Below are 20463 nucleotides of genomic sequence, written 5' to 3'. Positions count from 1 at the left end.
AACAAAAAGAGTGAGTTTGGGAGTGTGAAGGTAGCAGAGAGAAAAGAAAATGAAGTAAGGAGGATGTGGAACAGTGATAGGGACAGTCTGTCCTAATTCTCCTCCTCCTCCTGATAGACTCAGGAAATAATATAGGTGTTCAACAGAACGTATCTCAGCGGACCCTCGGAAGTATCAACCCAAGTCAGGAGAGCTGGTAGAGGAGGAAACAGACTCAGATTTGATAACTGGTTAAGCAGAATCATGATTTCCAGCTTCACTGCGGCTCACTGAAGCAGTTTGGGCTAAGGTGATGCTATGAGGAGAGGTGGCGTGTTCTAAGTGTTTTAAATTCTATATGACAAGGTAAGCCACATTAAATCACAGAATTTTATGACAGCAAGATGGCCTAATCCAATCCCTGCTCATTTTGCAGATGGGGAAACTGCTGGTGGGTGACGGAGAAACGACTCAAAATATACGAGAGATGTTTTTACCTCAACTTCAGCTGTCTCTCCTCTTATTTGATAAAATGTTTCTCACTGGCTACTAGAATCAGCTTTATTGAGGATCCCAAAATTGAGTTTATGTAAAACATCATGGGAATTATGTGAATTTTCACTTTCTTCCATAAGTATTTATTGGAGTGCCCATTGGCCAGGGACTAAATCACAGCCTCTTCCCTCAAGGAGCTTAAGTAGATGGAGTGAATGAATAACAAGCCAATTACAATTTACAGGAAGCAGTATCTTGAAGAGAAATTGGAGAGTCAATTCCTAGGATAGCAGAGAGATGGACAACAAACAGAATGTGAGTATTAAAACTGATGTCAGTGCTGGGCATAGTGGCTCATGCCTGTAATCCCAGCACTTTGGGAGGCCAAGGTGGGCAGATCACCTGAGGTTAGGAGTTCGAGACCAGCCTGGTCAACATAGTGAAACCCCATCTCTATTGAAAATACAAAAAATTAGCTTCTCTTCAGCCTGGGCAACAGTGTGAGACTTCATCTTTAAAAAAAAAAAAAAGAGCCGAGTGCAGTGGCTCATGCCTGTAATCCCAGCACTTTGAGGGGCTGAGGTGGGTGGATTACAAGGTCAGGAGTTTGAGACCAGCCTGGCCAATGTGGTAAATACCCATCTTGGGCCGGGCATGGTGGCTCATGCCTGTAATCCCAGAACTTTGGGAGGCTGAGGTGGGCAGATCACCTGAGGTCAGGAGTTCAAGACCAGCCTGGCCAACATGGTGAAACCTCATCTCTTTAAAAAGAAACCCCCCCCCCCACCGTCTCTACTAAAAATACAAAAATTGGCTGGGTGTGGTGGTGCACGCCTGTAATCCTAGGTGTTCAGGAGGCTGAGGGAAGAAAATTGCTTGAACCCAGAAGGTGGAGGTTGAAGTGAACTGAGATCCTGCTGGTGCACTCCAGCCTGGGCAACAGAGCGAGACTCTGTCTCAAAAAAATAACAAAAAAAACTGATGTCAGATATCAAATTGGTTTGTCTTGGTTATGTTGATAATCACAATACCTATCATCTTCCTAAATCTTTCCTGTTTTGCTATTGTGTAATATACATAAATGGTGGTGGGAGAGACTATTCCAGCCAATTTGGTACATTCCACAGTTCTTTTTATTCATAAGTAATTACTTTTTGCCATTTGTGGCCTTTTGTGCTTTAATGTTATCTGAAGAATAAGAATGATAAAATATTGGCTGGACACGGTGGCTCATGCTTGTAATCCCAGCACTCTGGGAAGCCAAGGTTGGTGGGTCACCTGAGGTGAGGAGTTGGAGACCAGCCTGGCCAACATGACATAACCCCATCTCTACTTAAAAAAAAAAAAAGAAAATTTAGCTGGGGGTGGTAGCGGGTGCCTGTAATCCCAGCTATTTGGGAGGCTGAGGCAGAATTGCTTGAACCTGGGAGGTGGAGGTTGCAGGGAGCCAAGATTGGGCCCTGCACTCCAGCCTAGGTGACAGAGTGAGACTGTTTTTTTTTTTTTTTTTTTTTTTTTTGATACAGAGTTTCCCTCTTGTTACCAAGGCTGGAGTGCAATGGCGCGATCTAGGCTTACTGCAACCTCTGCCTCCTGGGTTCAGGCAATTCTCCTGCCTCAGCCTCCTGAGTAGCTGGGATTACAGGCACGCACCACCATACCCAGCTAATTTTTGTATTTTTAGTAAGACGGGGTTTCAGCATGTTGATCAGGATGGTCTTGATCTCTTGACCTCGTAATCCACCCACCTCGGCCTCCCAAAGTGCTGGGATTACAGTCTTGAGCCACCGCACCTGGCCTGCGAGACTGTCTTAAAAGAAAAAAAAAAAAGAAAGAAAACTAAAAAAGGCTCTCAAAGATAACAAACAACAAGAGGAGAAAGAAGGGATTTTTTTTTTTTTGAGATGGAGTCCCACTCTGGAATGCAGTGCTGAGATCTCAGCTAACTGCAACCTCCACCTACTGGGTTCAACTGATTCCTGCCTGAGGCTCCTGAGTAGCTGGGATTACAGGTGCTTGCCACCACGCCCAGCTAAGTTTTTTGTTATTTTTAGTAGAGATGGGGTTTCACCACCTTTGCTAGGATGGTCTCGATCTCTTGAACTTGTGATCTGCCCGCCTCATCCTCCCAAAGTTTGGGGATTACAGGCGTGCACCACAGCGCCTGGCCTTTTTCTTTTTCTTCTATTTCTTTCAAGGATGTCCTATAATTTTTTTTATAAGATGGAGTCTCACTTTGTTTCCCAGGCTGGAGTGCAGTGGCACAATCTCATCCCACTGCAGCCTCAGCCTACTGAGTAGCTGTGATTACAGGCGCATGCCACCACGCCCAGCTAATTTTTGTGTTTTTAGTAGAGATGGAGTTTCACCATGTTAGTTAGGCTGGTCTTGAACTTCTGACCTCGTAATCCGTCTGCCTCAGCCTCCAAAGTGCTGGGATTACAGTTGTGAGCCACCACACCCAGCTGAAAGAAGAGATTTTTACTGAAAGGAAGAAGGTTTAACAGAGAGCATTGTACTGGCAGTGTCCTCCAGGTTATGCATGCTTACTTGTGACTGAGATATCTGGGAGACTGCAGACAAGGTCAGTTCACCTACTGAAGCTGCCAGCCCGATACCTACCCTATCTGACCTGAAAGGAAAGGAGTTTAAGATCAGAAAGGTTGAAGGGATTGAGGGGTTGGGCAGGGAAAGGGCATAGGAGATGGCCTCAAGTATAAACATTGAGCTGCCTGCCCCAAGGTGGAAATCTAAAATAATATCCACTTGCCCAGCTGAATTATTCCAGGCAAGGTGAAGATGACTGCCCCCCACCGCACTAAGAAATGTCTCTTATACGTTGGGTTTGTAGTGAGCTGAGTGTTTTTTCTTCCCCTGCCCGGGGGTTAGGGATAGCAGAGCAGCATTTAATAAATGGAAGACTGAAATGGGGCCAGGATGCAGTGGGTAGATCCAGTAGATTACATGGTCCTGAGAGAAGAGACTCAAAGAGCAGCCCAGCAGTGAAGACACAAACTACCACCCCCACCACTACTCAGGCTTCCGTGGAGTCTGGGGTACAGATCAGACTACACTGTATTTGTTTCCAAATTAGCCGGTTCTCAGTCATCCTACCCAAGCCTGTGCTTTCCTCTGCCCTCCCAGTTCTTGGTGGAATTCTATGCCTACCTTTACCTGGTGCAGGTTTTTAAATGTTTCCAAACTGGCTAACCCAGTTTCTCTTAACTTCTTCGAGAGAAAAAAAGAAAAAAAAAAAAAACTTCTTCCTTCCCCAATTTTCTTGCCACTTTTACCAAGTTAACTTCACATCCTTACCTCGAGATAAGTTCTTTAGTATAATCTATTCCTTGGTCTTGCCCAGTTTTTTTTTTTTTTTTTTTGAGACAGAGTTTCACTCTTGTTGCCCAGGCTGGAGTGCAATGGCGTATTCTCAGCTCACCGCACCTCCACCTCCTGGGTTCAGGCAATTCTCCTGTCTTAGCCTCCCAAGTAGCTGGGACTACAGGCATGCTCCACCATGCCCAGCTAATTTTTTGTATTTAATAGAGACAGGGTTTGACCATGTTGGACAGGATGGTCTCGATCTCTTGACCTCACGATCCACCCACCTCGGCCTCCCAAAGTGCTGGGATTGCAGGCGTGAGCCACCGTGCCAGGCCGGTCTTGCCAATTAATCTCCTAAATCTCATTTTATTTTTGTCTTTTTCATATCACTCATAGGTCAAATTCTCCTAATAGAGCTCCATAGTTCATAAGAAACTGTTGTCAATCACAAGCTATAAGGACTATTCTCTCTTCCCTGTCCTCTCTCCCTCCACGTCACCCCAGCTCTGATCTTTGCCATCATAGTTGCTGCAATTGGCTCTTTCCAATTTGGCTACAACACTGGGGTCATCAACACTCCTGAGATGGTGAGTGCTAGGCCACAAGAATTAGAACCTGGAATAGGGAAGTTATTCCTTTATAAGTAGAGTTTCAAGAATTCAGAATTTAAGGCCCATGTTGGCACCTGCCTGGAGTCCCAGCTACTCCAGAGGCTGAGGCCTAAAGATCGCTTGAGCCCAGGAGTTAAACACCGGTAAGGGCAGCACAGTTAGTGAGGGTCCCTCCCGCCACTAGGGGAATTTGAGACAAACTTTGTATCTATCCTGGCCAAGGCTGAAGATGGAGACAATCTTGGTGGGAAATCTAGTGCGGTCATTTAATAAAAGCAGAATGCTCACTTACTCCCTGTTCCCTGGGAGGGGCTGTTCTTCTTCCCACTTTCTCACCCCGTAGTGACACATTTCCTATATCATCCCTTAGGGGTTTGTTACAAAGCAGCTGGGTCCACTTACTAGAGGGCTGGGGTGAACATCAGTGCTGCCCCTTACTGGGATTTTTAGGATAAATGAAGAGTTACTATTCCAGAGAGAGTTAACATTAATTCCAATATGTTATCTGCCTCTTCCAGTCCCATCTGTTTATTCCCTTGATTCTCCAGGGAGGAAATTATCTTAATGTTTGGGTTTTTTTTGTTTTTTGAGACTGAGTCTCACTCTGTCACTCAGGCTGGAGTGCAATGGCTTGGGCAATGGCACGGTCTTGACTCACTGCAAACTCTGCCTCAAGGGTTCAAGTGATTCTCCTGCCTCAGCCTCCCAAGTAACTGGAATTACAAGCACCCACTACCACACTTGGCTAATTTTGGATTTTAGTAGAGATGGGGTTTCACCATGTTGGTCAGTTGGTCTCGAACTCCTGACCTCAGGTGATCCACCTGCCTCAGCCTCCCAAAGTGCTGGAATTACAGGCGTGAGTCCTTGCACCTGGCATGTTTGTGCCTTTTGTTCTCATCCAACTGCAACAGTCGGCCCTGCCACCAATGCTTTTATTTTGCAGATCATAAAGGAATTTGTCAATAACACTTTGAAGAACAAGAAAAATGCCCCTCCTTCTGAGATGTTGCTCACGTCCCTCTGGTCCTTGTCCGTGGCCATATTCTCTGTTGGTGGTATGATCGGCTCCTTTTCCATTGGACTTTTTGTCAATCACTTTGGCAGGTATTGACTAGAAACTGGGCAAGGAAGTGGGTTCTACCAGCTGCACTGAGGACAAGCATGGAGACTTAGGTCAGGGAGGTGATGATGCCTTTGAATCTGAACACCTTGAATTCTAACCAAGGGAAACCTAGTTCAATGGGCCCTGAATATGACTGCCCTTGCTTGGAGCTCTGCTACCCTCCATAGCTCCCACCTAACTGTGCAGGAGATGAGCTCTGTGAGTGGCTGGCTTTTGCAGCCCAGCTAGGTCTAGTTCAGAATTATTCTCTAATAAGGTCAACTATGGGGTTTCCAGAAACATACTTAATTCTCAAGGTCCAAAGTTGTTTACTTTTCTAAAAAAAAAAAGAAATGGGGTTTCATATGAATATTTTTATTATTTTACACAGGATTGGTAGGAATTATCTTTGTAATTTTTAGTCTATGGCAAACGAAGATGATGGCCAAAAAAAGAAAACAGAAATTTCTTATTTTATACTAGCTTAATAATATGTTTTAGAAGGTATAATATGTTTTCAGTTACAACTGAAAAGGAAGTGTTTTATTTATTTATTTATTTTTAAAGACAGGGTTTCACCAGGCTGGTCTTGAACTCCTGACTTCAGGTAATCCACCTGCCTCAGCCTCCCAAAGTGTTGATATTACAGGCATGAACCACCACGACCGGCCAGGAAGTGTTTTAATTTGTCAATTAGATATTCTAGAAATGCAAGTGGAATTCACATTTAAAAACTAATAAGGCAACCTATTTAACTTGATAATGTTTCCCCACACACACCCTCCCTTTGCCCAAGAAGATGGGTCTTGCTATGTCACTCAGGCTGGTGTGCAATGGCCCAATCATAGCTCACTACAGCCTCGACCTCCCACCTCTGCTCCCTGAGTAGCTGGGACTACATACAGTCTGGCACCATCATGATGGGCTCCCAACTAGAAATGTCCTGATAATAGAAAGTGAAAAGGAAAAGTTAGACCAAAAAAAAAAAGATGATATGAGCCTGGAGAAGAGCAGAATAATGAAGACAGGAGAGGAGAGATTAGGAGCCTCTCACTTTGCTAACCCCACACCTTACAGGTTCAATTCAATGCTGATTGTCAACCTGCTGGCTGTCACTGGTGGCTGCTTTATGGGACTGTGTAAAGTAGCTGAGTCGGTTGAAATGCTGATCCTGGGCCACTTGGTTATCGGTCTCCTCTGTGGACTGTGCACAGGTTTTGTGCCCATGTACATTGGAGAGCTCTCGCTTACTGCCCTGTGGGGTGCCTTTGGCACTCTAAACCAGCTAGGCAACATTGTTGGAATTCTGGTGGCCCAGGTACTGTAGAAGTTCTCATACCTAATGAGTGTTCATTTCATGGGTCATTAAAAAATTAACATAGTTAAAGCACTGAATAATATCTGGCACATGTTCGATTATATATGGAAGTTTTAGATATTGTTACTATAGCTCACATACTAGCTGAGGAAGCAGGCTGAGCAGAGAAAGGAAAAGAAACACCATTTCTTTTTTCTTTTCTGAGATGGATTTCACTCTGTCACCCAGGCTGGAGTGCAGTAACTCGATCTCAGCTCATTGCAACCTCCACCTCCCGGGTTCAAGCAATTGTCCTGCCTCAGCCTCCTGAGTAGCTGGGATTACAGGTGCATACCATTATGTCAAGCTAATTTTTGTATTTTTAGTAAAGACAGTGTTTCACCATGTTGGCCAGGCTGTTCTCAAACTCCTGATCTCAGGCGATCCACCCACCTTGGCCTCCCAAAGTGCTGGGTTACAGGCGTGAGCCACCATGCTCGGTAATTTGTTTATTTTTTCCCATGGTAGAAGAATGTATGGTTTTCTGAGCTTTTTGTTTTTTAATGAACTTGTAGCCTATAAAGTATGGGGTTTATGGCATTATCTTGTGTGGTTTCTAGATCTTTGGTCTGGAATTCATCCTTGGGTCTGAAGAGCTGTGGCCAGTGCTATTGGGCTTTACCATCCTTCTTGCTGTCCTACAAAGTGCAGCCCTTCCATTTCGCCCTGAAAGTCCCAGATTTTTGCCATTAACAGAAAAGAAGAGGATAATGCTATGTGGAGTGAGTATCCTTCACACTTCAGTATATGAAGTATATGGTTGTGGTTTGTTTTAAGGATGAGGGTTCTGAATATATTTTCTGTGATACCCTTTCCCTGCCCCCTGGAATACAAGTGAAGGGGATTCTGATAACTCTTTTTTTTTTTTTAACCAAGATAGAATCTTGCTCTGTCACCCAGGCTGGGGTGCAGTAGTGGAATCTCAGCTCAATGCAACCTCCACCTCCCAGGTTCAAGCAATTCCCCTGCCTCAGCCTCCCAAGTAGCTGGGATTACAGGAGCATGTCACCATGCCTGGCTAATTTTTTTGTATTTTTAGTATAGACAGAGTTTCACCATGTTGGCCAGGCTGGTCTCAAGCTCCTGACCTCAGGTGATTCACCTACCTTTGCCTTCCAATGTGCTGGTATTACAGGCATGAACCACTGGGCCCAGAGGTTTTTTCTTTTTTTTTAAGATAGAGTCTCACTCTGTTTCCCAGGCTGGAGCTCAGTGGTGCGATCTAGGCTCACTGCAACCTCTGCCTCCTGGGTTCAAGTGATTCTCCTGCCTTAGCCTCCAGAGTATCCAGGATTATAGGCATGCACCATGACACCTGGCTAATTTTGTATTTTTGTTAGAGATAGAGTTTCACCATGTTGGTCAGGCTGCTCTTGAACTCCTGACCTTAGGTGATCCATACACCTCGGCCTCCCAACACGCTGGGATTACAGCCATGAACCACCATGCTGAACCCTGATTACCCTTGAGCAAAATTTTCAGCCCCTAAAGAATGAGGTGAGAAGACAGGTACAAGAATGGATGCTACTGATCATCTCATCTCTTGCGGCCCTTTCCTAGCTGCCTTACAGGAAGAATGAATTTGGGACATGATATTGTCTTTATCCTTTCCTCTGTATTCTTTTTACCAGTCCTCCAGTGGATGTGGGGCACCCAGGATGTATCCCAACACATCCAGGGGATGAAGGATGAGAGTGCAAGGATGTCACAAGAAAAGCAAGTCACCGTGCTGGAGCTCTATAGAGTACCCAGCTATTGACAGCCCATTATCATTTCCATCATGCTCCAGCTCTCTCAGCAGCTCTCTGGTATCAATGCTGTGAGTATGATACCTGAGGTCAAAGGTGTCTTACAATATTTCACTTAAAATGCCGGGTATAGTATTGGTGTGCCTGTGTAGTCCCGGCTACTCAGGCCTCAGGAGGCTGAGGTAAGAGGATCACTTGAGCCTGAGAGTTTGAGGCTGCAGTCAGCTATAATTATGCCACTACACTCCAGCATGGGAGACAGAGTGAGACTGTTTCTATGAAATTAAAAAAAAAAAAAAACCTGGCACAGTAGCTCACACCTATAATCCCAGCATTTTGGGAGGCCGAAGAGGTTAGATCACCTGAGATCAGGAGTTTGAGACTAGCCTGGCCAACATGGTGAAACCCCATCTTTACTAAAAATCCAAAAATTAGCCGGGTGTGCTGGCAGGCACCTGTAGTCACAGATACTTCAGAAACTGAGGCAGGAGAATTGCTTGAACCCAGGAGATGAAGGTTGCAGTATGCTGAGATCATGCCACTACTTGGGAGGCTGAGACAGGAGAATCGCTTGAACTCGGGAGGTCGAGGTTACAGTGAGCCGAGATTGCAGCATTGCACTCCACATGGGGCAACAAAAGCAAAACTCCTCAAAAAAAGAAAGAAGGCCTGGCATAGTGGCTCATGCCTGTAATCTCAGCACATTGGGAGGCCAAGGCAGGTGGCCCATGAGATAAGGAGTTTGAGACCAGCCTGGCCAAGATGGTGAAAACCCATCTCTACTAATACAAAAATTAGCTAGGTGAAGTGGTCATTGTCTGTAATACCAGCTACTCGGGAGGCTGAGGCAGGAGAATCGCTTGAACCCAGGAGGTGGAGATTGCAGTGAGCCGAGATTGTGCCACTGCACTCCAGCCTGGGCAACACAGCGAAACTCCATTACCAAAAAGAAAAAAGAGCCTGGAAGGACACAGGACACTGGCAAATTCAGACTCAGCTGACTTTACCAGTCTATATGTTTTGTTATTGTTGTTGTTATTGTTTTTGAGATGGAGTCTCACTCTGTTGCCCAGGCTGGAGTGCAGTGGGGTGATCTCAGGTCACTGCAACCTCTGCCTCCTGGGTTCAAGCATTTCTTCTGTCTTAGCCTCCAGAGTAGGTAGGATTACAGGCACATCCCAGCACACCTGGCTAATTTTTGTATTTTTAGTAGAGATGGTGTTTTACCATGTTGGTCAGGCTGGTTCAAACTCCTGACCTCGTGATGTGCCGGCCTTGGCCTCCCAAAGTGCTGGGATTACAGGCATGAGCTACACACATGGTCACTAGTCTATATGTTTTTACAACTAGAATAGACAGCATGATAGTTTAAAGAGTGTGGCAAAATGGAAGCTAGCATTTGGCAGACAGTCCTTGTATCCCATGCAAATATCAGCTTCCTGCTGTTGAGTGTAGAGTGTGGGAAGAGAGTGTTCCTGTAACTTCTAGTCAATTGTGGATAAAATATCGTTATGAAGAGCACTCTGTGCTTCATTCCCTGAGGCTTTTCCATTAGTCTTTGATCAATGAAATTAAGTCATTCTGTAGCAAAGCATTTTGCAAAACTTACTATTTTGAGCATCATTTTGATGTTCAAAATAGTAAATTGGTTCTTGGCTTTTTCTCTTACCTAATATACCAGGATACTTGTATTTGAAATGGCAGTGCTTCTTGTGATGGGTTAGAGGCTGTTTTATCAGAATGTAGAAGGAGCCAGGTGTGGTGGCTCTGCATACCTGTAGTCCCAGCTACTAGCTGGGTGGCTGAGGTGGGAATATCACTTAAGCCTAGGAGTCAAGCCTGAGAAATATAACTTGACCCTGTCTTTAAAAAGAAAAGAAAAGAAAACTTCGGAGGAAATGCACAGTAGTTTGAGAAAGACTCCTTGGTGATTCTGATGAATCCCTTTCTCAACTTTCTTCATTTGGAAATGACAATGTAGGCCACACATATTACTGGACAAAAATATGCTCTGAGACTTTCCAGAGCAGCAGAGCTGGGACTAGGCAGGTGAGGTAGCTACTTGCAAATGTAGCCCTAAGAATGAGCACCTCTTTAAAGAATGTACCTTGTATTGGTCTGTGCTTATTTAAAAAAGAATAAAAGAATGTACCTGAGGCAACTCCCAGCTGTCTCACCACAGTCCTGGCCCACAAAACAGGACCAGGAAAGGATCACCTGTGAGAAATTACAGATGATCCATGAGCACTCTGATAAAAGATCACCTGTGAGAAATTACAGATGATCCATGAGCACTCTGGTAAAAGATCACCTGTGAGAAATCACAGATGATCCATGAGCACTCTGGTAAAAGATCACCTGTGAGAAATTACATATGATCCATGAGCACTCTGATAAAAGATCACCTTTGAGAAATTACAGATGATCCATGAGCACTCTGGTAAAAGATCACCCATGAGGAATTACAGATGATCCATGAGCACTCTGGTAAAAGATCACCCATGAGGAATTACAGATGATCCATGAGCACTCTGATAAAAGATCACCTGTGAGGAATTACAGATGATCCATGAGCACTCTGATGGACAGACTCCTCCCACTTCAGAATATGCTATGTACATTCTTTCTCTCTCTCTTTCTTTCTCTTTCTTTTTTTTTTTTTTTTTCCCTGGAGACATAGTTTTGCTCTGTCACCCAGGCTGGAATGCAGTGGTGCAGTCTCAGCTCACGGCAACTTCTACCTCCCAGGTTCAAGTAATTCTCTTGCCTCAGCCTCCCAAGCAGCTGGAATTCCAGGCAGCTGACACCACACCCAGCTAATTTTGTATTTTTAGTAGAGATGAGGTTTCACCATGTTGTCCAGTCTGGTCTTAAATGGCTGTCCTCAAGTGATCCACCTGCCTGGGCCTCCCAAAGTACTGGGATTTGTACATTACTTATTGCTGGACTAAGGTGGCTCATAATTTAGTCAGTGAACAGATTTTGCTCCACATATAATCGTCAACCAAAGCTGGCTACACCAGAATTATGGGGGAGAGAGAGCAGGAATCCATCTATAAATCAATCAGTGGGCCTGGCGTGGTGGTTCATGCCTGTAATCCCAGCACTTTGGGAGGCCAAGGCAGGTGGATCACCTGAGGTCAGGAGTTTGAGACCAGCATGGCCAACATGGTAAAAACCCTGTCTGTACTAAAATACAAAAAATTAGCTGGGCGTGGTAGCACATGCCTGTAATTCCAGCTACTGGGGAGGCTAAGGCAGGAGAATTGCTAGAACCCGGGAGGCAGAGGTTGCAGTGAGCAGAGATGGCACTATTGCACTCCAGCCTGGACAACAAGAGTGAAACTCCATCTTAAAACAACCAAACAAACAAACAAACAAAAACCAGTGTATAAAAAGTCAATTAATCAATCTGATGCACCGCAGGGTTAGAAATCACTTTTCCAACCTACATTTGTGCAAATGATGTTTTCTAATTTTCCTTACAGACAGATGGGTGAGAGGTTGTATAGTGTTTACCTAGAAGAGTAAACTGTTTTTAGGTCAGATGATTTGGGAGTTAGCTTACCTAGCTTGATGGTACTAGATAGCAAAGTCATTTTACTATAAGAAATTTTATTTTATAATTTTCTTTAGTTTTACTTTTTATTTATTTATTTATTTTGAGACAGAGTCTTGCCCAGGCTGGAATACAGTGGCTCAATTTCAGCTTATCACAACCTCTACCTCCTGGGTTCAAGTGATTCTCCTGCCTCATCCTCCCAAGTATCTGAGATTATAGGTGTACACCACCACACCTGGCTAATTTTTGTATTTTTAGTAGAGACGGGGTTTGAGACCAGCCTGGGCTATAACACAGTGAATTGCTGTTTCAACTTATAAAAAAGAAACCACTTAGTAGGAATTACACTTTCATATAAATTATTGAAGTGTAATCCCAGTGCTCTGGGAAGTCTGTATCCCCATAGTTAAAAGAAACAATGGAAATGAGTAGCTAAAATTGAGAAAGTTTAAAAAGAGAAAGTAAGGCCAGGTACAGTGGCTCATGTCTATAATCCCAGCACTTTAAGTGGCTGAGGTGAGTGGTCAGGAGTTCAAGACTAGCCTGGCCAACAACACAAAACCCCTTCTCTGCTTAAAATACAAAAATTAACTGGGCACGGTTTTGGGCTGTTGTAGTCCCAGTTACCTGTGAGGCTGCAACAGAAGAATCACTTGAATTTGGGAGGTGGAGGTTGCTGTGAGCTGAGATCATGCCACTGCACTCCAGCCTGGGTGACACATCAAGACTTCATCTCAAAGAAAAAAAAAAAAAGAAAGGAAATAAGATACAGATAATTCATTGGCAGAAGGGGTATCAGGATTGAACAAAAACCCTAGAAAAAGGACTTCTTACTTCCTGGGACTTTTAAGTGTTTTCTTTCATTCTATTTTATGGATACAGAGTCTTATTCTGTCTGGCCTTTCAAGTAGCTGGGACTAAAGATGTGCGCCACCTCAAACTGGCTAATTTTTGTTTTTTTGTTTGGTTTGGTTTCTTAGTTTTTTTGTTTGTTTGTTTTTTGTTTTATGTTTTGAGACTGACTTTCACCATTGTTGCCCAGACTGGAGTGCAATGGCACAATCTCAGCTCATTACAACCTCTGCCTCCCAGGTTCAAGTGATTCTCCTGCCTCAGCCTCCCAAGTAGCTGTGATTACAGGCATGCACGACCATGCCCAGCCAATTTTGTGTCTTTAGTAGAGGCGGAGTTTCTCCATCTTTGTCAGTCTGGTCTCGAACTCTGGACCTCAGATGATCCACCTGCCTCAGCCTCCCAAAGTCCTGGGATTACAGGTGTAAGCTACCACACTCAGCCTAATTTTTGTATTTTTAGTAGAGATGGGGTTTCACCATGTCGGCCAGGCTGGTCTCAAACTTCTAACTTCAAGTAATCCTCCTGCCTAGACCTCTCAAAGTGCTGGGATTACATGCCTGACCCACTATGCTTGGCCTTAAGTATTTTTTGAAGGTTCTGTTTAACTGGTATGCAGAATTGTATCAAAGTTGCATGTTTTGTTTTCTGCTAGGTGTTCTATTACTCAACAGGGATCTTCAAGGATGCAGGTGTTCAAGAACGCATCTATGCCACCATCGGCATGGGTGTGGTTAATACTATCTTCACTGTAGTTTTTTTAAGTTGTATGGTTTGATAATTTTGAGGGAAGAAAAGAATCCTTACTACAGATGCTCAAAGATGGATTGCATGGCTCCACCATCATTTAGTTACACCTTTCTTGTTGTTTAATTTATTTATTTTTTTTTTTGAGACAGAGTTTTGCTCTTGTTGCCCAGATTGGAGTGCAATGGCTTAATCTTGGCTTACCACAACTTCTGCCTCCTGGGTTCAAGTGATTTTCCTGCCTCAGACTCCAGAGTAGCTGGAATTGCAGGCATGTGCCACCACACCCAGCTAATTTTGTATTAAACTTGTTTTTCCTCTGTTTTTACACTAAAAAAGCAATAATAACAGAAAATTTCTGTGATCCCCAAAATATGTGAGGATTTTTCCCCAACAAGTAAGCAATCAGTTCTGTAGTGGATACCATCTAGTTGTCCTCTGATTTAATTCTGACAGTGTCTCCCTGGAGATAGCATCACATCTCACAAGTTGATGGCCCAGTCCCCAAGACAGCCCCACTCTAATGCCAATCACAGGTTCCAGGCTGTCTGACCTGTGCTTCTGACCCATGAGCTAGAGATCAGGATTCCCATGATGCCCTCTTTGGGTTTGACTAATTTGCTACAGTGGGTCACAAAACTCAGGGAAATTGTTTCCTAGTTTGTTTTAAAGGATATTTTAAAGGACAGAAATAAACAACCAGATGAAGAGATTTATAAGGGGAGGTCCAGAGGGGTCCTGGGCATGGGAGTTTCTGTCTCCATGGAGTGGGTGCACTCCTAGCACATAGATGAGTTGTTGACCTTCCTGTCAGCTTCCAGGGGTTCAGATATCTGGAAGCTCCTCACACCCTGCCTTTTGGCCTTTTATGCAGACTTCATTAGTTCTCCATGATTGAAGCATGGACAAAGGTTCTGAAATGTGATTGGACAAAAAGGGTATGATCTGAACCCAGCAAGGCCTGTCTGTTTAGATTATTTGTTGGCCTCTGTGTAGCATTTCTTCCTCTAGGGTGTGGGGCAAGAGCCTCTCTGAAATGAGGGTTTTATGACCCACAGTCAGATTAGAGTCCCACCAAGTGGGAGAACAGGAGAAAGTCAGAGAAGAATTCTATTTTCTGAGGCCTGCTCCTGAGGCCTAATGCATCCCAACATTATAAAAGACTGCAGCAAGGGCTGTGGGGATTTTGAGCCCCCTAGTGGATCATGTGATCCCTCTAAGAAAAGATCTCTGCTGCCTCTTCAGTTTGACTTTTACTATTTATTTCTTAGCTCCTATTTATACAAAACAGCTTCCCGGCTGGGTACAGTGGCTCATGCCGGTAATCCTAGCCTTTTGGGAGCCCGAGGTGGGTGGATCACCTGAGGTCAGAAGTTCAAGACCAGCCTGGCCAATATGGTAAAACACTGTCTACTAAAAAAAATACAAAAAAATTAGCCAGATGTGGTGGCATGTGTCTGTAATCCTAGCTACTTGGGAGACTGAGGCAGGAGAATTGCTTGAATTTGGGAGGTGGATGTTGCCATGAGCTGAAATAGCACCATTGCACTCTAGTCTAAACAGCAAGAGCAAAACTCTGTCTCAAAAAAAAAAAAAAAAAAAACACATTTATTCATACCTCCATGCCTTCATTTATAAGTTCTGACATTCCACAAAGTGAATATATTTGAGGAGCCACTTTCTCTATTTCTGTTTACCCCAGTCATGTGCTCCATAAAGCCTTCCATATTCCCAAAATTTTCCTTACACTGTGTAATTGTGCATATTAGAGAGAATGAGTCCGGGTGAGGTGGCCTATGCCTGTAATCCCAGCACTTTGGGAGGCCAAGGTGGGTGGATCACCTGAGTTCGAGAGTTTGAGACCAACCTGACCAACATGGAGAAACCTCGTCTCTACTAAACATACAAAATTAGTTGGGTGTGATGCCCATGCCTTTAATCCCAGCTACTGGGGAGACTGAGGCAGGAGAATCACTTGAACCTGGCAGGCAAAGTTTGCAGTAAGCTGAGATTATGCCATCACACTCCAGCCTGGGTAACAAGAATGAAAGTCCATCTCAAAAAAAAAAAAAAAAGAAAGAATAAAAAGATGAAATACTCTGACTGTCCCAAAGGGGCCTGGTGAGTATACAATTATTACTGTTATTTTTGAGACAAGTTCTCATTCTATCACCCTGGCTGGAGTACAGTGGCATGATTACAGTTCACTGGCAACCGTGACCTCTTGGGCTCAAGGGATCTTCTTACCTCAGCTTCCCCATTAGCTGGGACTACAGAGGAGTACCACCGTACCCATGGCCAGCTAATTTAATTGTTAGTAGATATGAGGTATTGCTATGCTTCCCAGACTGGTCTAGAACCACCTGAGCTCAAGTGATCCTCCCACTGGCTTCCCAAAGGTCTGGCATTATGCGCATGAGCCACTGTACCTGGCCTCTCCGTGATTGTCATAGCTCCCTTTTTTCTACCATTGCTTTCTTTCATATAATTTATTCCTTGTATACCAGATTTTTTTTTTAGATGGAATCTAGCTGTGTCACCTAGGCTGGAGTGCAGTGGCAGGATCTTGGCTCACTGCAACCTACACCACTGGGGTTCAAGTCATTTTCCTGCCTTAGCCTCCTGAATAGCTGGGACTATAGGCATGTGCCACCACACCCTGCTAATTTTTGTATTTTTAGTAAGAGATGGGGTTTCACCATGTTGGCCAGGCTGGTCTGGAACTCCTGACCTCAAGTGATCTCCCCATCTCAGCCTCCCAAAGTGCTAGGATTACAGTCCTGAGCCTCTTCACTCAGCTCAGAATGATCTTTCAGAATTGACTCATGTCACTCTCTGCTTAAAGTCTTCCAATCACATCTTTACCACTTAAAATCGTATCCAGACTCCTTCACCACGACTAACAAATCTAGTGACCATAGGTCACAGTTTAAGTTGCCTTGATTCATTTTCAAAATTGCCTGTTACAGTTAGCCTACCTAAAGCCTTGCCTCTTCAATTTCATGTCTTGCTATCCTCCTTGTATACCTAAGTCAGCCCCATTGGTCCTTCCCGTTGTCATATACATCAAACTCATTATCACTTAGGTTATTTTTGCACTTGTCCGCTAGTGCTTGGAATATTCTGCCTCAGTTTTCCCTGACTGAATCTATCTTGGGAGTCAGGTCTTAGTTAACAGCTTCTGTAAAATGTAAGCATAAGAAGCATACTTTGTCTGCCTTGTTCATGCCTAGAACACTGCCTAACACTTAATTGACTTTTTTTTTTTTTTGAGATAGTTTTGCTCCTGTTGCCCAGGCAGGAGTAAAATGGTGTGATCTTGGCTCACCACAACCTCTGCCTCCCAGGTTAAAGCGATTCTCCTGCCTCAGCCTCCTGAATAGCTGGTATTACAGGCATGCACCACTATGCCTGGCTAATTTTGTGTTTTTAGTAGAGACAGGGTTTCTCCAAGCTGGTCAGGCTGGTCTTGAACTCCCGACCTCAGGTGCTCCATCCACCTTGCCTCCCAAAATGCTGGGATTACAGGCATGAGCCACTGCACCTGGCCTAATTGACATTTCTGTGTGTCGTTTCTGTTGTTGTGTTTTTCATTTGGGATTTTTGGGTTTTTTGAGACAAGAGTCTCATTGTGTTGCCCAGGTGCAGTGCAGTGGTGTGATCTTGGCTCACTGCAACATTTGCCTCCCAGATTCAAGAAATTCTCCTGCCTTAGCCTCCCAAGTAGCTGAGACTACAGATGCAGCCCATCATGGCTGGGTAATTTTTATATTTTTAGTAGAGAGGGAGTTTCACCATGTTGGCCAGGCTGGTCTCAGGTGATCCACACAGGTGATCCACGCAGGTGATCCACACACCTTAGCCTCCCAAAGTGCTAGGATTACAAGCATGAGGCACTGCACCTGGCCTGATTGATGTTAATTAAGTGCATCAGTCTGAGTCCTATCAGAAGACAAAAATGTGGCCATATGGTCAGGTGTGGTGGCTCATGCCTGTAATCCCCGAGCTTTGGGAGGCCAAGGCGGGCAGATCACCTGAGGTCAGGAATTCAAGACCAGCCTGACCAACATGATGAAATCCTGTCTCTACTAAAAATACAAAAATTAGCCGGGCATGGTGGTGTATGCCTATAATCCCAGCTACTCAGGAGGGTGAGGGAGGAGAATTGTTTGAACCTAGGAGGAGGAGGTTGCAGTGAGCCAAGATCACATCACTGCACTCCAGCCTGGGCAGCAGAACAAGACTCTGTCTCAAAAAGAAAAAAAAAAAGACGAAAATTACACATTTTTTTTTTTTTACAGGGAGAGGTTAATATAAAGAATATCAAGCTATAGGCTGGTCCGAGTGCAGTGGTGTTTACAACTAATTGATCACAACCAGTTACAGATTTCTTTGTTCCTTCTCCACTCCCACTGCTTCACTTGACTAGAAAGAAAAGAGAAAAAAAAAAGAAAAAAAGAGAGAAAAAAAGAATATCAAGCTATAATAAAAGTAACTGTAAGAAGTAAGAGAAAATGCTGTTTCCTAAGGCTGAGGGAGATTATCCAAGAAAGGACATACTTGGAAGGAGGGCCACTGCCATCTCTTCAAAACAGGTGCACACTGTACTGGAGAATGTAGAGTCGCAGGCCACTGGATAGAAGAGAAGTTTGGAGGTTTGCCCAGGCCAGTGCTGGTGCGCAGTCCCTGGGCAAGGAGGGAACACACAGCTGGTGACCAGACATGCATATGTGCAGAGGGAGTCCAGGCACAGAGGGGTAGGAGGCCTGGAGTATGACATCCCTGTGGAAAGTGACCACCAGGCCAGGGCGTGGCTGGGGCAGGTCACCACCAAATTTCCTCTCATGTACACTTGACCTACGGTGCGGTGCGGCCACTGGAACCAGCACTGGAACCCCCCTTCATCCTGCAGTACCCTTCCAGACCATCTTCTGAGAAAGCATTGTTCTTAGTACTCTACAAAAGAAATGCTTAAAGGAATTCCATTCATTTAAAAGGAGATATTGAGGGATGAATTTGAGCTGACAGACAATACATTGATAACTAGCACAATAAGTGTTAGATGGCTGGGCAGATAACAGTGGGTTTTGGTTGACAGGCTATCCCCCTTCCAGACCTCCCAAAGCCACCTGGGCTTTCAGAGAAAATTCAAGTTAAAATGTGGCCCCCACCCTGACAAAACCCTCCTATTTTTTTTTTTTTTTTTGAGACAGAGTTTCACTCTTGTTACCCAGGCTGGAGTGCAATGGTGCGATCTCGGCTCACCACAACCTCCACCTCCTGGGTTCAGGCAAATTCTCCTGCCTCAGCCTCCCGAGTAGCTGGGATTACAGGCATGCACCACCATGCCCAGCTAATTCTTTGTATTTTTAGTAGAGACGGGGTTTCACTATGTTGACCAGGATGGTCTCGATCTCTTGACCTCATGATCCACCTGCCTTGGCCTCCCAAAGTGCTGGGATTACAGAAGTGAGCCACCGCGCCCGGCCCTTTTTTTTTTTTTTCTTTTTCTTTTTTAATCAAATGGTGGTGGAAGAAACTTGGCCAAGTTTCCCATTTGGAGGTTCAGCTAGGGGTCACTTGCTGAGTGGGGGGCAAGTAAGACCAAAAAAAAAAAAAAAAAAAGGTGGAGGGAGTGCCTCTGGGCCTGGAGTGTCATAGCCGCAAGATGCTGTTACAGCCAAACTGCTGGTGAGGCTTGCGCGGCCCTCTCTGGCTTTAGCTCTGGCTCCACGCTGCGGACCTTCATCACGCTGTCCTCTATCATCACGAGCTTTGGATACCCAAAGAATGGCACCTATGAATCATCTAGTAACAAATCTGTCTTTCTAATCAGGAGCCTTCCGTGCACTGACGTGGCTGAAACTGCAGTTCTCACCAACCTTCACCCTCTTCCTCCCCTTCACCTCCCTGCCCCTGGGGAGCACTGAGCCCAAGCCCAGCAGTCCCAGACTTGGAGACCCTGCAAAAGGCTGGGCCTGGCCAGGCACCATGGCTCACACCCATAATCCCAGCACTTCGGGAGGCTGTGGCGGGAGTATCAGAAGGCCAGGAGTTTGAGACCAGCCTGGCCAACATGGTGAAACCCCATCTCTATTAAAAATACAAAAATTAGCCAGTTGTAGTGGCACATGTCTGCAGTTCCAGCTACTCAGGAGACTGAGACAGGAGAATCACTTGAACACGGGAGGCAGAGGTTACAGTGAACCAAGATTGCAATGCTGCCCTCCAGCCTAGGTGACTCCTTCTCAAAAAAAAAAAAAAAAAAGGGAGGCTCAGTGGCTTGTCCTGGCACTTGAGGGGGCAAGGCTATGCATTCGAGTTCAGCCTGGGTGACATGAGAACCTCTCATTCATTAAAACAAATAAATAAACAAAAGTAAAAATATAAAAAGGCAGGACCTGGGTCTCGCTGGCTCCTGGAGAGTCCCCTTCACTGTGCAGGCTTGGGCAGCCGCAGAACCCTGTCATTCTTACATGGTTTTGCTCATGATTACCAATATTCTTTGCTATGACCCAGGATATACCTGGAACCCAGCGACCTTGACCTACTTTCAAAGGCAGGCTTCAAATTCAGGTCAGTGAATTTAACTGCCCTTTCTGAACTGCTCTAGGCTGTGTAACTTGATAGAGTTGAATGCTGAGTCGGGACATATTTTAGGGATAAGATTCAAATTTATTTCT

At 44.8% G+C, this 20463-nt stretch overlaps 1 pseudogene; it reads left to right on the top strand.

Moving 5' to 3' along the window:
• The first annotated feature begins 771 nt into the window (after positions 1 to 771).
• Positions 772 to 19710, top strand: LOC105708086 (solute carrier family 2, facilitated glucose transporter member 3-like; annotated as a pseudogene).
• Positions 19711 to 20463: the final 753 nt, after the last annotated feature.

The sequence above is a fragment of the Aotus nancymaae genome, unplaced genomic scaffold (genome assembly GCF_030222135.1).
Source record: "Aotus nancymaae isolate 86718 unplaced genomic scaffold, 86718_ANA_hifiasm-v0.15.2.pri h1tg000022l_1, whole genome shotgun sequence".
NCBI classification, from domain to species: domain Eukaryota; kingdom Metazoa; phylum Chordata; class Mammalia; order Primates; family Aotidae; genus Aotus; species Aotus nancymaae.
This window is presented reverse-complemented; position numbering and strand designations above follow the sequence as displayed.